Below are 17081 nucleotides of genomic sequence, written 5' to 3' on the forward strand. Positions count from 1 at the left end.
ATGAGCATATATTCTTTCTGATTGGTGTTTTGGAATTCTTAGGATATATTCCTAGAAGTGAGATCACTGAGTCAAATGGCAGCTCCATTTATAATTTTTTGAGGAACCTCCATACTGTTTTCTACAGTGCCTGCACCAGTCAAAATTCCCACCAGTGCTATACTAGGGTTCCCTTTTCTCCATATTCTCGCCAGCACTTGTTTCTTGGTGATTTGTTGATAGTAGCCATTCTGGCAGGTGTGAGGTGATAACTTATTGTCATTTTAATTTGCATCTCTCTGATGATTAGTGACATTGAGCATTTTGCATATGTCTCTTAACCATCTGTATGTCCTCTTTGGAGAAGTGTATATTCAGGTCCTTTGCCCATTTTTTAATTGGATTGTTTGTCTTCCTAGTGTTGAGTTGTATGAGTATTTTGTATATTTTGGAAATTAAACCATTATTAAATGTGTCATTGGTGAATATATTTTTCTATAGAATAGGTTTCCTTTCATATTGTTGATGGTTTCATTTGTTGTACAGAAGCTTTTTAGTTTGATGTAGTCCAATTTGTTAATTTTTATCTTTCGTTTTCTTGTTCTAGGTATGTATCAGTGCTGAGATTTTACTGCCTATATTTTCTTCTAGGATTTTTATAGCTTTGTGATTTACATTTAAGTCTTTTATCCATTTTGAGTTTATTGTATATGGTGTAAGTTGGTGGTCTAGTTTCTTTTATTTTTTTTTGGCATGTACCTGTCCAATTTTCCCAACTCCATATATTGAAGAGACTGTCTTTATTCCATTGTATGCTCTTACCTCTTTTGTCAAATATTAATTGACAATATAGGCATGGGTTGATTTCTGGGGTCTCTGTTCTATTCCATTGGTTTATATGCCTGTTCTTGTGTCAGTACTAGTCTGTTTTTATTACAATGGCTTTGTAGTATAGTTTGATATCCAGTACTGTGATCCCTCCAACTTTGTTCTTTTTTCTCAAGATTGCTGTGGTTATTTGGTGTCTTTTTTGGTTTCATATAAATTTTTGAAATATTTGTTCTAGATCTGTGAAATATGTTCTTGGTATTTTAATAGGGATTTTGTTGAATCTGCAGATTGTTTTGGGTAGTATGGACATTTTAATAATGTCAAGTCTTCCAATCCATGGACACAGTATATACTTTCACTTGTTTGTATCTTCCTCTATTTTTTTTTTTTTTCAATGTCCTATAGTTTTTCAAGTACAGGTCTTTTACCTCCTTGGTGAAGTTTATTCCGAGGTATCTTGTTTTTTGTTGTTGCAATGATAAATGAGATTGTTCTTTTAGTTTCTCAGTCTGAATATTCATTATTGGTGTATAAAAATGCCATTGATTTATGGGTGTTAATGTTGTATCCTACTACTTTGCTAAATTTATTAAATTTAGCAGTCGTTTAGTGAAGTCTTTAGGGTTTTCTATGTGTAATATTATGTAAATAATGACAGTTTTAATTCCTTCTTTCCAATTTGGATGCCTTTTGTTTTTTCTTCTTATCTGATCACTGTGGCTAGAACTTCCAGTATTATATTGAATAAGAGTGGTAAAAGCGGGCATCCCTGTCTTGTTTATGTTCTTAAGGCGCATGCTTTTTGCCCACTGGATATGATGTTGGCTGTAGGTTTGTCATATATGACGTTTCTTATGTCGAGGTATGGTTTCTCTATTCCCACCTTGCTGAGAGTTTTTATCATAAATTGGGGCTAGATTTTATCAAATGCCTTTTCTGTGTCAATTGATATATTCCTATAATTTTTATCCTTTATTTTGTTTATGTGGTGTATCATGTTTATTAATTTGCAAGTCTTGAACCATCCTAACACCCCTAGAATGAATCCTACTTGGTCACAGTGTATGATCTTTTTAATGTGTTGCCAGATCCTATTTGCTAATATTTTGGTGAGGATTTTAACATCTATGTTTATCAGAGATACTGTCTTATAATTTTCTTTCTTTGTATTTTCTTTATCTGGTTTTGGGATTAGAGTAATGCTGGCCTCGTAAAAAGAGCTTGGGAGTCTTCTCTCCTCCTGAATTTTTGGGAATAGTTTTAGGAGGATTGTTATTAATTCTTCTTTGAATGCTTGGTAAAATTCACCTGTGAAACCATTTTGTCCAGGACTTCTGTTTGCTGAGAGTTTTTTGATTACTGCTTCTATTTCATTAGTTGTTAACTATGTATCCAGATTTCCAGATTCTTCCTGATTGAATTTGGCAGATTGTCTGTTTCTAAGAATTTGTCCATTTCACCCAGGTTGTCCTGTTGGTTGGCATATAGATCTTCAAAGTCTTTTCTTACAATAGTTTGTATTTCTGTGATGTCAGTTGTTACTTCGCCTCCTTCATTTCTGATTTTATTTATTTGGGTCCTCTTTCTTTGTTTCTCCATGAGTCTGGCAAAAAGGTTCACCAATCTTGTTTATCTTTTCAAAGACCCAGATCTTGGTTTCATTGATCTTTTGTTTTTTTAGTCTCTATGACATTTATTTTCACTCTGATCTTTAATATTTTTTTCCTTCTACTTACTCTGGGCTTGTCTAGTCATTCTCTTTCTTTCTTTTTTTTTTATTGATTAATTTTTGTTACAGATGATTCTCCTTTTTTCCCCCACTGATTCCCCCCTCCCTCTCCCATCCCTGCCCCTTCCCCAGATTGTTGTCCATGTCCACTGTTCATGCATACATGCGTATAAGTTCTGTGGTTCATCCCTCCCCCACCTCCCCACTCCTTAGGGGATTGTCAGTCTGTACCCCACTTCCGCGTCTCTGGGACTACCCAATTTCTCAAATTGTTATGTTCATTATATTCCACAAATAAGTGAGATCATATGAAATTTGTCTTTCTCTGTTTGGCTTGTTTCACTTAGGATGATACTTTCCAGGTCCCTCCATGTAGTCTCAAAGGATAAGAGATCTTTCTTTCTTACCGCTATGTAGTACTCCATTGTGCATATGTACAACAGCTTTTTGATCCATTCGTCTACTGATGGGCACTTGGGCTGTTTCCAGATCTTAGCGATTGTAAATAGCGCTGCTACAAAGATGGGGGTACATATATTCTCTCTTATTGGTGTTTTATTCTTCTTAGGGTATATTCCTGGAAGTGGGATCACTGGGTCAAATGGAAGATCAATTTTTAATTTTTTGAGGTGACACCATATTGTTTTCCATAGTGGCTGCACCAGTCTGCATTCCCACCAGCAGTGTACTAGAGTCCCCTTTTCTCCACACCCTCGCCAACACTTGTTGTTTGATGATTTGTTGATGGCAGCCATTCTGACAGGTGTGAGGTGATACCTCATTGTTGTTTTGATTTGCATCTCTCTGATGATTAGTGATGATGAGCATTTCTTCATATGTTTTTTAGCCATTTGTATGCCCTGTTTGGAAAGGTGTCTATTTAGTTCCTCTGCCCATTTTTTAACTGGGTTGTTTGTCTTCCTTTTGTGGAGTTGTATGAGCACTCTATATGTATTGGAAATTAACCCCTTATCTGATATATCATTGGCAATGATACTCTCCCATACAGTGGGTAGCCTTTCCGTTTTGATGATTGTATCTTTCACTGTGCAGAAGCTTTTGAGTTTGATGTAGTCCCATGTGTTCATTTTCTCCTTTGTTTCTATTGCCTTAGGTGATGTGTCAGTAAAAATTCTGCTGCATATGATGTCTGAGATTTTGTTGCCCACAGTCTCCTCTAGGATTTTTATGGATTCATGATTCCCATTTAAGTCTTTTATCCATATTGAGTTTATTTTGGTGTAGGGTGTAAGTTGATGGTCTAGTTTCATTTTTCTGCAAGTAGCTGTCCAATTTTCCCAGCACCATTTATTAAAGAGGCTGTCCTTACTCCACTGTATGCTCTTGCCACCTTTGTCAAATATTAATTGAGCATATTGCCTTGGGTCCATTTCTGGGTTCTCTATTGTGTTCCACTGGTCTATATACCTGTTCTTGGGCCAGTACCAGGCTGTTTTGATAACAGTGGCTTTGTAGTATAACCTGAAATCTGGTATTGTGATCCCTCCAACTTTTTTCTTCCTTTTCAAGATTGCTGTGGCTATTCGAGGCCTTTTTTGGTTCCATATGAACTTTTGAAGTAATTGTTCTAATTCTGTGAAGTATGCCGTTGGTATTTTGATGGAGATTGTGTTGAATCTATATATTGCTTTGGGTAATATGGACATTTTAATGATGTTAATTCTCCCAATCCATGAACAGGTATGTGCTTCCACTTTTTTATATCTTGCTCTATTTCTTTTTTCAAAGACCTGTAGTTTTCTGCGAATAGGTCCTTTATTTCTTTGGTTAAGTTTATTCCTAGGTATCTTAATTTTTTTGCCTCAATGGTAAATGGGATTGTTTGCTTAGTTTCTCTTTCTGTGACTTCATCATTTTTGTATAAGAATGCCATCGATTTCTTTCTTTTTTTTTTTTTATGAATTTTTATTTATTTTTTTGTTACAGATATTTCACCTTTTTACCCCATTGGCACCCCCCACCCAACCCCCCTCCACCCTGTCCCCGGCTTAGTTGTCCATGTCCATTGGTCATGCATACATGCATATAAGTTCTGTGGTTTATCTCTTCCCACCCCCCCACCCACATCTCCTCTTCTGAGGGATGTCAGTCTGTGCCCTACTTCCATGTGTCTGGGTCTACTGTATTCCTCAGACTGTTATGTTCATTATATTCCGTATATAAGTGAGATCATGTGGTATTTGTCTTTTTCTGCTTGGCTTCTTTCACTTAGGATAATACTTTCCAGGTCCCTCCATGTCGTCTCAAAGGATAAGAGATCTTTCTTTCTTACCGCTGCATAGTACTCCATTGTGTATATGTACCAAAGCTTTTTGATCCATTCGTCTACTGGTGGACACTTGGGCTGTTTCCAGATCTTAGCTATTGTAAATAGTGCTGCTATGAACATGGGGGTACATATATTCTTCCTGATTGGTGTTTCAGGCTTCCTAGGGTATATTCCCAGCAGTGGGATCGCTGGGTCAAATGGAAGTTCAATTTTTAATTTTTTGAGGTAGCACCATATTGTTTTCCATAGCGGCTGCACCAGTCTGCATTCCCACCAGCAGTGTATTAGAGTCCCCTTTTCTCCACACCCTCGCCAACACTTGCTGTTTGATGATTTGTTGATGGCGGCCATTCTGACAGGTGTGAGGTGATACCTCACTGTTGTTTTAATTTGCATGTCTCTGATGATTATTGATGTTGACCATTTCTTCATATGTCTCTTGGCCATTTGTATGTCCTGTTTGGAGAGGTGTCTATTCAGCTCCTCTGCCCATTTATTAATTGGGTTCTTGTCTTCCTTTTGTGGAGTTGTATGAGCACTCTATATATATTGGAAATTAACCCCTTATCTGATACATCATTGGCAATGATGTTCTCCCATACAGTGGGTTGCCTTTCCATTTTGATGATTGTTTCTTTTGCTGTGCAGAAGCTTTTTAGTTTGATGTAGTCCCATGTGTTCATTTTCTCCTTTATTTCTGTTGCCTTAGGTGATGTATCAGTGAAAATTCTGCTCCATATGATGTCCGAAATTTTGTTGCCTACATTTTCTTCTAGAATTTTTATGGATTCACGGGTCACATTTAAGTCTTTTATCCATTTTGAGTTTATTTTTGTGTATGGTGTAAGTTGATGGTCTAGTTTCATTTTTTTGCATGTAGCTGTCCAATTTTCCCAACACCATTTATTAAAGAGGCTGTCTTTACTCCACTGTATGCTCTTGCCACCTTTGTCAAATATTAATTGAGCGTATTGCTTTGGGTCCATTTCTGGGTTTTCAGTTCTGTTTCACTGGTCTATATGCCTGTTCTTGTGCCAGTACCAGGCTGTTTTGTTTACAGTCGCTTTGTAGTATAACCTGATATCTGGTATTGTGATCCCACCTACTTTGTTCTTCTTTTTCAAGATTGCTGTGGCTATTCGGGGTCTTTTTTGGTTCCATATGAACTTTTGAAGTATTTGTTCTAGTTCTATGAAATATGTCATTGGTATTGTGATGGGGATTGCATTGAATCTATAGATTGCTTTGGGTAGTATGGACATTTTAATGATGTTAATTCTTCCAATCCATGAACAGGGTATGTGCTTCCACTTTTTTATATCTTCCTCTATTTCTTTTTTCAATGACCTGTAGTTTTCTGCAAATAGGTCCTTTACTTCTTTAGTTAAGTTTATTCCTAGGTATCGTAATTTTTTTGGCGCGATGGTAAATGGGATTGTTTTTTCGGTTTGTTTTTCTGTGAGTTCATCATTGTTGTATAAGAATGACATTGATTTCTTGACGTTAATTTTGTATCCTGCTACTTTGCCAAATTCATTTATTACGTCTAATAGATTTTTGATGGAGTCTTTAGGGTTTTCTATGTACAATATCATGTGATCTGCAAATAATGACAGTTTCACTTCCTCCTTTCCAATTTGGATCCCTTTTATTTTTTCTTCATGTCTGATTGCTGTGGCTAAGACTTCCAGTACAATGTTAAATAAGAGTGGCGAAAGTGGACATCTCTGTCTTGTTCCTGTTCTTAATGGAAATGTTTTTAGTTTCTGTCCATTGAGTATGATGTTGGCTGTAGGTCTTTCATATATGGCCTTTATTATGTTGAGATATGATCCCTCTATTCCTACATTGCTGAGCGTTTTTATCAGAAATGGATGCTGGATTTTGTCGAATGCTTTTTCAGCATCTATTGATATGATCATGTGGTTTTTATTCTTCATTTTGTTTATGTGGTGTATCACGTTTATTGATTTGCGAATATTGTACCAGCCTTGCATCCCTGGAATGAATCCCACTTGGTCGTGGTGAATGATTTTTTTGATGTATTTCTGGATACGATTTGCTAGTATTTTGTTCAGGATTTTGGCGTCTATGTTCATCAGGGATATTGGCCTGTAGTTTTCTTTCTTCGTAGTGTCTTTTTCTGGTTTTGGAATTAGAATTATGCTGGCCTCATAGAACGTGTTTGGAAGTCTCCCTTCTTCTTGAATTTTTTGAAATAGTTTGAGGAGAATGGGTGTTAGTTCTTTTTTGAATGTTCGGTAAAACTCCCCCGTGAAACCATCTGGGCCTGGGCTTTTGTTTGCTGGGAGAGTCTTGATTACCTCTTCAATTTCCTTAGTTGTTATTGGTCTGTTCAAGTGTTCTATCTCTTCCGGGAGCAGTTTTGGGAGACTGTGTGTTTCTAGAAATTTGTCCATTTCGCTTAGATTGTCGAATTTGTTGCCTTATAATTGTTCACAGTAGTTGTTAACGATCTTTTGTATTTCCGTGGTGTTGGTTGTTACTTCTCCTCTTTCATTTCTGATTTTGTGTATTTGGGTTCTCTCTCTTTGTTTCTTGGTGAGTCTAGCTAAGGGTCCATCAATCTTGTTTATCGTTTTGAAAAACCAGCTCTTTGTTTCATTGATCCTTTGAATTGTTTTTTTGGTCTCTATGTCATTTATTTCTGCTCTGATCTTTACTATTTCCTTCCTTCTACTTGCTCTGGGGTTTTCTTTTTGTTTGCTTTCTAATCTTTGAGTTGTGAGGTTAGACAGTCAATTAGAAATTTTTCTTGTTTCTTGAGGTAGGCCTGTAGTGCTATGAACTTCCCTCTCAGAACTGCTTTCGCTGCATCCCATAGATTTTGTGTTGTTGTGTGTTCATTTCCATTGGTTTCCAGGAAGTTTTTAATTTCTTCCTTGATCTCCTCGGTGACCCATTCATTGTTTAATAACATGCTATTTAGCCTCCATGTGTTGAAATGTCTTTGCATGTTCTTGTTGCAATTGATTTCTAGTTTCATGCCATTGTGATCTGAGAAGATGCTTGATATAATTTCAATCTTCTTGAAATTGTAGAGATTTAGTTTGTGTCCTATCATGTGGTCTATCTTTGAGAATGTCCCATGTGCACTTGAGAAGAATGTGTATTCTGTAGTTTTGGGGTGTAATTCTCTGTAGATATCTATTAAATCCATTTGGTCTAGTGCTTCATTTAGAGTCTCTGTTTCCTTGCTAACTTTTTGCCTAGAGGATCTATCCAGTGCTGTTAACGGGGTGTTGAAGTCCCATGCTATGATTGTATTGTTGTGGATTTCTCCTTGGAAGTCCTCCAGAAGATTTTTAATATATTTTGGTGCTCCTATATTGGGTGCATATATGTTTATCAAGGTTATATCTTCCTGTTGGATAGATCCTTTCAATATTATGTAGTGGCCGTCTTTGTCTCTAGTTATGGTCTTCATTTTGAAGTCTATTTTATCAGATATAAGTATTGCTACCCCAGCTTTTTTTTGCTTTTCATTTGCTTGGAAAATTTTTTTCCATCCCTTCACTTTCAACCTATGTGAGTCTTTTGTTGAGAGGTGGGTCTCTTGTAAACAACATATAGATGAGTCATGATTTCTTATCCAATCAGCTACTCTGTGTCCCTTTATGGGAGCTACTTTGTGTCTCTTTAAGGTGATTATTGATATGTACTTATTTATTGCCATTTTTGTTTAGTGTAGTTCTATTTTTCTTCCCATTTCTACTGCTAATTACAGCAGTCCCTTTAACATTTCTTGCAGTGCTGGTTTGGTGCTAATGTATTCCCTTAGCCTTTTTTTGTCTGGGAAGCTCTTTATTTGATCTTCTATTTTGAATGATAGCCTTGCTGTGTAGAGTAGTCTTGGATTCAGATTCTTGTTTTTCATGACTTTGATTACTTCATGCCATTCTCTTCTGGCCTGTAGTGTTTCTTGTGAGAAGTCAGCTGAGAGCCTTATGGGGTTCCCTTTGTAGGTAACCTGTTGCTTATCTCTTGCTGCTTTTAGGATTCTCTCTTTGTCTTTAATTAGTGGCATTTTAATTACTATGTGTCTTGGTGTGGGCCTGTTTGGGTTCTTCTTACTTGGGACTCTCTGTGCTTCTTGAACTTGAATGCCTTCTTCCTTCACCAAATTAGGAAGTTTTCTCTCACTATTTTTTTGAATATATTCTCTATCCCTTGCTCATTTTCTTCTTCTTCGGGGACTCCTATGATGCGAATATTATTACGTTTCCAGTTGTCCCATAGTTCTGTTAAGCTCTATTCCTGTTTTTTAATAGTTTTTCCTTTTGTTTTTCTGATTGGTTGATTTTTTTCTACCCTGTCTTCTAATTCACTGATCCGGTCCTCAGCTTCCCCTACTCTGCTTTTTAAACCTTCCAATGTGTTTTTCATTTCTGATATGTCATTTTTTATCTCTTCTTGTTGGTTTTTAATTTTCAATTGGCTTATTTTCAGTGTCTCTATGTCCTTACTCATGCTGTTCAGCTTCCTCAAGATCATGGCTCTGAATTCTAGCTCTGTTAACATGCCTAATTGCTCCACATTGATCTCATCTTCAGTGGAGGTGTCTTGCTCTTTCATTTGGCTTCTGTTTATGTGTTTCACCATTTTGGCTATCCCTGTGGGCTTTGGAGCCTGTCAAATTCTCCCTATGGGTGTTGGTATTCTGCTGTTTGTGGCTCCCTCTCCTGTGTTTAGATGAGCGATGGAGGACCCACGTTGAACACCACTGTCAAGTCTTACTTTCCTGGTTAAAGTTGCCAGCCCAGGAAACGTACTGTTATCCTCTAGCTTTTTGCCTAGAGGCTAGCAGTCTAGGTTACTTGATGAGTTTTGGGTTGTCAGTTGATTGAAAAACTCCCTCTGGTGCTCAGCCAAGGGGCTTTCATGAGGGTGGGCCAGATGCTGGTTGTTAGTGAGCCTCAATTAACACTTCAATGGCCCACAGGGTGGGGTTGGATCTCCGAGGGAGGGGCTGTTGCCTCTCCTCAGAGCCCTGGGAAGAAGCAATGTGGCCACTGTCCTGAGTGGCTGCACTCAGCCAAAGCTCTGAACGCCCTCCAAACCCTGAGTGTCCTGACACAGTTTCAGTCCAGTCTGCCCTCCCTCTGCCGGAGCCCAAGGTGAGTGGCTGTGGCTGTTTTAGCCTCTGTCCCGGCTGCGCTGTGGAGCCGCCTGGGAGTGTGACCCGAGGGCGCCGCTCCCAGCTGAGGCTGATGCCGAGCTCGGACCGTGGGCTCCCAGCTCCCGTCTCGCGCCTTCGCAAGCCTACCGGGATGGAGTCAGTGTCCCTCGTTGTATGGTCCTCCAGGCTGCTTTTCTGTTGCTTTTTCCCATCGATTTGTCTGTGTTATAGTTGTAATTCCAGGTTGGGTCCGGGAGACTGTCTGTGTAGCTCCGTTCAGTCCGCCGCCATTTTTCCGTTCTCCGCCATTGATTTCTTGACATTAATTTTGTATCCTGCTACTTTGCCAAATTCATTTATTAAGTCTAGTAAACTTTTGGTGGAGTCTTTGGGATTTTCTATGTACAGTATCATGTCATCTGCAAATAATGACAGTTTCACTGCCTCCTTTCCAATTGGATCCCTTTTATTTTTTCTTCCTGTCTGATTGCTGTGGCTAAGACTTCCAGTACTATGTTAAATAGGAGTGGCAAAAGTGGGCATCCTTGCCTTGTTCCTGTTCTTAAGGAAAATGCTATTAGTTTTTGCCCATTGAGTATGATGTTGGCTGTAGGTCTTTCATATATGGCTTTTATTATGTCTAGATATGATCCCTCTATTCCCACACTGCTGAGTGTTTTTATCAGAAATGGATGCTTGATTTTGTCGAAGGCTTTTTCAGCATCCATTGATATGATTATGTGGTTTTTATTCTTCATTTTCTTTATGTGGTGTATCACATTTATGGATTTGCGAATATTGTACCAGCCTGGCATCCCTGGGGTCAATCACACTTGGTCATGGTGGATAATTTTTCTGGTGTATTGCTGGATTCGATTTGCTAGTATTTTGTTCAGGATTTTGGCATCTATGTTCATCAGGGATATTGGCCTGTAGTTTTCTTTCTTTGTTGTGTCTTTTTCTAGTTTTGGAATTAGAATTATGCTGGCTTCATAAAACGAGTTTGGAAGTCTTCCTTCTTATTGAATTTTTTGAAATAGTTTGAGGAGAATGGGTATTAGTTCTTCTTTGAATGTTCGGTAAAACTCCCCCGTGAAGCCATCCGGGCCTGGGCTTTTGTTTGCTGGAAGAGTGTTGATTACATCTTCAATTTCTTCTGTTGTTATTGTTCTGTTCAAGTTTTCAATCTCTTCCTGATCCAGTTTTGGGAGCCTATGTGTTTCTAGAAATTTGTCCATTTCACTTAGATTTTCGAATTTGTTGCCTTATAATTGTTCATAGTAGTTGTTAACGATCTTTTGTATTTCTGTGGTGTCAGTTGTTATCTCTCCTCTTTCATTTCTGATTTTATGTATTTGGGTGCTCTCTCTTTGTTTCTTGGTGAGTCTAGCTAAGGGTCCATCTATCTTGTTTATCTTTTCAAAAAACCAGCTCTTTGTTTTATTGATCCTCTGAATTGTTTTTTTTTGTGTCTATGTCATTTATTTCTGCTCTGATCCTTACTATTTCCTTCCTTCTACTTGCCCAGGGGTTTTCTTTTTGTTTACTCTCTAGTTCTTTAAGTTGTGAGGTTAGGTAGTCTATTAGAGGTTTTCTTCTTTTTTGAGGTAGGCCTGTAGTGCTATGAACTTCCCTGTCAGAACTGCTTTCACTGCATTCCATAGATTTGGTGTTGTTGTGTCCTCATTTTCATTGGTTTCCAGGAAGTTTTTGATTTCTTCCTTTATCTCCTCGGTGACCCATTCATTGTTTAATTACATTCTATTTAGCTTCCATGTGTTCAAATGTCTTTGTATGTTCTTCTTGCAATTGATTTCTAGTTTCATACTATTGTGGTCTGAGAAGATGCTTGTTATAATTTCAATCTTCTTGAACTTGTAGTGACTTAGTTTGTTGTCTAACAAGTGGTCTATCTTTGAGAATGTTCCATGTGCACTTGAGAAGAATGTGAATTCTGTAGTTTTGGGGTGTAGTTCTCTGTAGATATCTATTAAATCCATTTGGTCTAGTGCTTCATTTAGAGTCTCTGTTTCCTTGCTAATTTTTTGTCTAGAGGATCTATCCAGTGATGTGAGCGGGGTGTTGAAGTCCCATGCTATGATTGTATTGCTATCTATTTCTCCTTTGAAGTCCTCCAATAGTTTTTTTAATATATTTTGGTGCTCTTATATTGGGTGCATATATGTTTCTCAAGGTTATATCTTTCTGTTGGATAGATCCTTTCTATATTATGTAGTGGCCTTCTTTGTCTCTAGTTATGGCCTTCAATCTGAAGTCTATTTTATCAGATATAAGTATTGCTACCCCAGCTTTTTTTTCTTTTCCATTTGCTTGAAAGATTTTTTTCCATCCCTTCACTTTCAATCTATGTGAGTCTTTTGTTGTGAGGTGGGTCTCTTGTAAACAACATATAGATGAGTCATGCTTTCTTATCCAATCAGCTACTCTGTGTCTTTTTATGGGATCATTCAGTCCATTTACATTTAAGGTGGTTATTGATATGTACTTATTTATTGCCATTTTTGTTTAGTGTGGTTCTATTTTCCTTCCCATTTCTCCTGGTAATTACAGCAGTCCTTTTAACATTTCTTGCAGTGCTGGTTTGGTGCTAATGTATTATTCCCTTAGCCTTTTTTTGTCTGAAAAGCTCTTTATTTGACCTTCTATTTTGAATGATAGCCTTGCTGGGTAGAGTAGTCTTGGATTCAGATCCTTGTTTTTTATGACCTTGATTACTTCATGCCATTCCCTTCTAGCCTGTAGTGTTTCTTGTGAAAAGTCAGCTGAGAGTCTTATGGGGTTTCCTTTGTAGGTAACCTGTTGCTTATCTCTTGCTGCTTTTAGGATTCTCTCTTTGTCTTTAATTTTTGGCAGTTTGATTACTATGTGTCTTGGTGTGGGCATGTTTGGGTTCTTCTTACTTGGGGCTCTCTGAGCCTCTTGAACTTGAATGCCTTCTTCCTTCACCAAATTAGGGAAGTTTTCTGTCACTATTTCTTTGAATATATTCTCTAGCACTCACTTACTTTCTTCTTTTTCAGGGACTCCTATGATACGAATATTATTCCGTTTCCAGTTGTCCTACAGTTCTCTTAAGCTCTCTTCCTGTTTTTTAATCATTTTTTCCTTTTGGTTTTCTGATTGGTTGATTTATTCTAGCCTGTCTTCTAATTCACTGATCCAGTCCTCAGTTTCCCCTACTCTGCTTTTTAGACCTTCCAGTGTGTTTTTCATTTTTGATATATCATTCTTTATTTCTTCCTGTTGGTTTTTCATTTCCAGCTGGTTTATTTTCAACATTTCTATGTCTTTACTCATGGTGCTCATGTCCTTACACATGCTGTTGAGCTTCCGCAACATCATGGCTCTAAATCCTAGTTCTGTTAACTTGCTTAACTGCACCTCATTTATTTCATCATCTGTAGAGGTTTCTTGTTCTTTCATTTGGCTTTTGTTTCTGTTTTTCACCATTTTGGTTATCACAGTGGGCTTTGGAGTCTGCCAAGTTTTCCCTGTGGGTGTTCGTGTTCTGCTGTTTGTGGCTCCCTCTCCTGGGTTTGGATGTACCAGGGAGGACTCACTTTAATCCCGCCAAGTCCCCTGTTCTCCGGGAGTCTGTGTGGCTCCAGCCGAGAGCTTAGCAGGCTACAGCGTTCCCAGGGCCCATGCAGGGTGGCAAGGGAGGTGGTGGGAGTCATTTCCCACTGATTTCCCTGGTCCCGCCGAGTCCCCTGGTGCCCGCGAGTCTGTGGGCCTCAGCCGAGAGTTTAGCAGGCTACAGAATTCCAGGGCCCATGCAGGGTGGCAAGGGAGGCGGTAGGATTAACCTCCCGCTGAGTTCCCTGGCCCCGCTGAGTCCCCTGGTCTTCGGGAGACTGTGCAGCTGCAGCCGAGAGCTTAGCAGGCTACAGAGTTCCCAGGGCCCATGCAGAGTCGTAAGGGAGATGGTGGGATTAACTTCCCGCCGAGTTCCCTGGTCCCACTGAGTTCCCTGGTCTCCACGAGTCTGTGCAGCTCCAGTGGAGAGTTTAGCAGGCTGCAGAGTTCCCAGGGCCCATGCACGGTGGCAAGGGAGACAGTAGGAGTAACTTCCAGCCAAGTTCCCTGGCCCTGCCGGGTCCCCTGGTCTTTGGTAGACTGTGTGGCTCCAGCCAAGAGCTTAGCAGGCTACAGAGTTCCCAGGGCCCATGCAGGGTCGCAAGGGAGACGGTAGGATTAACTTCCCACCGAGTTCCCTGGTCCCGCTGAGTTCCCTGGTCTCTGTGAGTCTGTGTGGCTCCAGCCAAGAGTTTAGCCGGCTACAGAGTTATCAGGGCCCATGCAGGATGGCAAGGGAGACTGTAGGATTAACTTCCCTCTGAGTTCCCTGGTCCCGCCCAGTTCCCTGGTGCCCGCGAGTCCGTGCGGCTCCAGTGGAGAGTTTAGCAGAATGCAGAGTTCCCAGGGCCCATGCAGGGTGGCAAGGGAGATGGTAGGATTAACTTCCCGCCGAGTTCCCTGTTCCCGCCGAGTCCCCTGGTCTCTGCGAGTCTGTGTGGCTCCAGCCGAGAGTTTAGCCGGCTACAGAGTTATCAGGGCCCATGCAGGGTGGCAAGGGAGACGGTAGGATTAACTTCCCTCTGAGTTCCCTGGTCCCGCCCAGTTCCCTGGGGCCCGCGAGTCTGTGCGGCTCAAGCAGAGAGTTTAGAAGGCTGCAGAGTTCCCAGGGCCCATGCAGGGTGGCAAGGGAGACAGTAGGATTAACTTCCCACCGGGTTCCCTAGTCCTGCCGAGTTCCCTGGGGCTTGTGAGTCTGTGCGGCTCCAGCGGAGAGTTTAGCCGGCTACAGAGTTCCCAGGGCCCATGCAGGGTGGCAAGGGAGAAGGTAGGATTAACTTCCCGCCGAGTTCCCTGGTCCCGCCGAGTTGCCTGGGGCCCGCGATTCGGTGCGGCTCCAGCGGAGAGTTTAGCTGGCTACAGAGTTCCCAGGACCCATGTAGGGTGGGAAGGGAGGCAGTAGCAGTAACTTCCAGCTGAATTCCCTGGTCCCGCCGAGTTCCCTGGCCCCTGCCCAGGCCGCTGCGGACCCTGGGCTCTCGGTCCCCTCTCATGTCCTCGCAAGCCTACCAGGATTGAGTGGGTGTTTCTGGTTAAGTGGTCCTCCAAGATGTCTTTTGGCTGCCCTCTCCTGACGATTTGCCTTTATTTTCCTTGTAAATCCAGTTTGATCTTGGGAGATAGTTTGTGTCGCTCCATTCACTTCGCCGCCATTTTCTCGATCTCCTCGTCATTCTCTTTCTAATTCTTTTGGTTGTAGAGTTAGATTGTTTATTTGAGTTTTTTCTTGTTTCTTGGGGTAGACCTGTAATGCTAAGAACTTCCCTCTCAGAATTGCTTTTGCTGTGTCCTGTAGATTTTGAATTGTTGTGTGTTTATTTTAATTTATTTCCAGGAAGTTTTTGTTTGTGCCTTGATTTCATTGGTAATCTATTCATTGTTTAATAGAAGCTATTTAGTCTCCATGTATTTGAATGTTTTGGAATTCCTTTTATTGTCATTGATTCCTAGTTTCATGCTATTATGATCAGAGAATATGCTAGATATGATTTCAGTATTCTTGAATTTGTTAATTATTTATATAATTTATTATAATTATTGAATTTGTTAAGATTTATTTTGTGTCCTAATATTTGGTCTATCTCTGAGAGTGATCCATGTGTATTTGAGAAGAATATGTATTCTGCTGTTTTGTATTAAAATGTTCTGTAAGTATCAATTAAATCCATCTGATCAAGTGTGTAATTTAAAGCCACTGTCTCCTTGTTGATATTTTGCCTGGAAGATCTATACAGTGATGTCAGCGGGATGTTAAAGTCCCCTACTATGACTGTATTGCTATCAAACTCTCATAAAGTCTTCCAAGAGATTTTTATATATTTAGGTGCTCCTGTATTGGGTACATATATGTTTAATAGGGTTATATCCTTTTTTTTTTTGGAATGATCCTTTTAGTATTATGTAGTGTCATTCCTTGTATCTTGTTCCGGTCTTCATTTTGAAGTCTATTTTGTCAGATATAGGTATTGCTACCCCAGTTTTTTTGTGTTCTTTTTTCTCATTTCCATTTGCATAGAATATTTTTTTTTTTTTTTTTTTTATCCTCACCCGAGGACATTTTTCCATTTTTTGTTCAGGTAGAGTGGGAGGGAGAGAGAGGAACAGAGAGAGAGAGAGAAACATCGATGTGAAAGCAACACATCGAGTGGCTGCCACCCGCACGACCAACCAGGGCCGGGGACACACTGCAACCGAAGTACGTGCCCTTAGCGGGAACCGAACCCGGGTCTTTCTGGACCGCAGGCAGACGCTGTAACCGCTGAGCCAAACCGGCCAGGGCAGAATATTTTTTTTATTTCTTTGCTGTCAGCCTGTGTGAATTTTTTGTTCTGAGGTGTGTCTCTTGTTGACAGCATATATATGGGTTATGTTTTCTTATCCATTCAGCTACCTATATCTTTTGATTAGAGCATTTAGTCCACTTACATTTAAGGTTATTATTGTTAGGTACTTATTTGTTGCCATTTTTTCCTCTTAATGACTATGTTCCTCTCTCTTTCAATTTCTTCTTCTTAAAGCACTCCCTTTAACCTTTCTTGCAATGCTGGCTGGTGATAATGTACTCCTTTAACTTTATTTTTTGTCTTGGATGCTCTTTATTTCACCTTCTATTTTGAATGATAGCCTTGTTGGATAGAGTAGTCTTGGGTTCAGGTGCTTCCTTTTTATTACTTTGAATACTTCATGCCAATTCTTTCTGGCTTTAAGTGTTTCTGTTGAGAAATCAGCTGACATTCTAATGAGTACTTCCTTGTAGGTAATATTCTGTCTCTCTTTTGCTGCCTTTAAGATTCCTTCTTTGTCTTTGACGTTTGTCATTTTGATTATAATGTCTCTTGGAGTGGGTCTCTCTGGGTTCATCTTGATTGGAGCTTTTTGTGCTTCATGAACTTGTGTGTCATCTTCCTTCTCCAGGTTAGGAAATTTTTCTATCATAATTTCTTTAAAGAAGTTCTATATTCCTTGCTTAGTTTCTTCTTCTTCTGGTACTCCTGTGATGTGAATGTTGTTACATT

This window comes from Molossus molossus, unplaced genomic scaffold (assembly GCF_014108415.1).
Source record: "Molossus molossus isolate mMolMol1 unplaced genomic scaffold, mMolMol1.p scaffold_m16_p_6, whole genome shotgun sequence".
Lineage (NCBI taxonomy): Eukaryota > Metazoa > Chordata > Mammalia > Chiroptera > Molossidae > Molossus > Molossus molossus.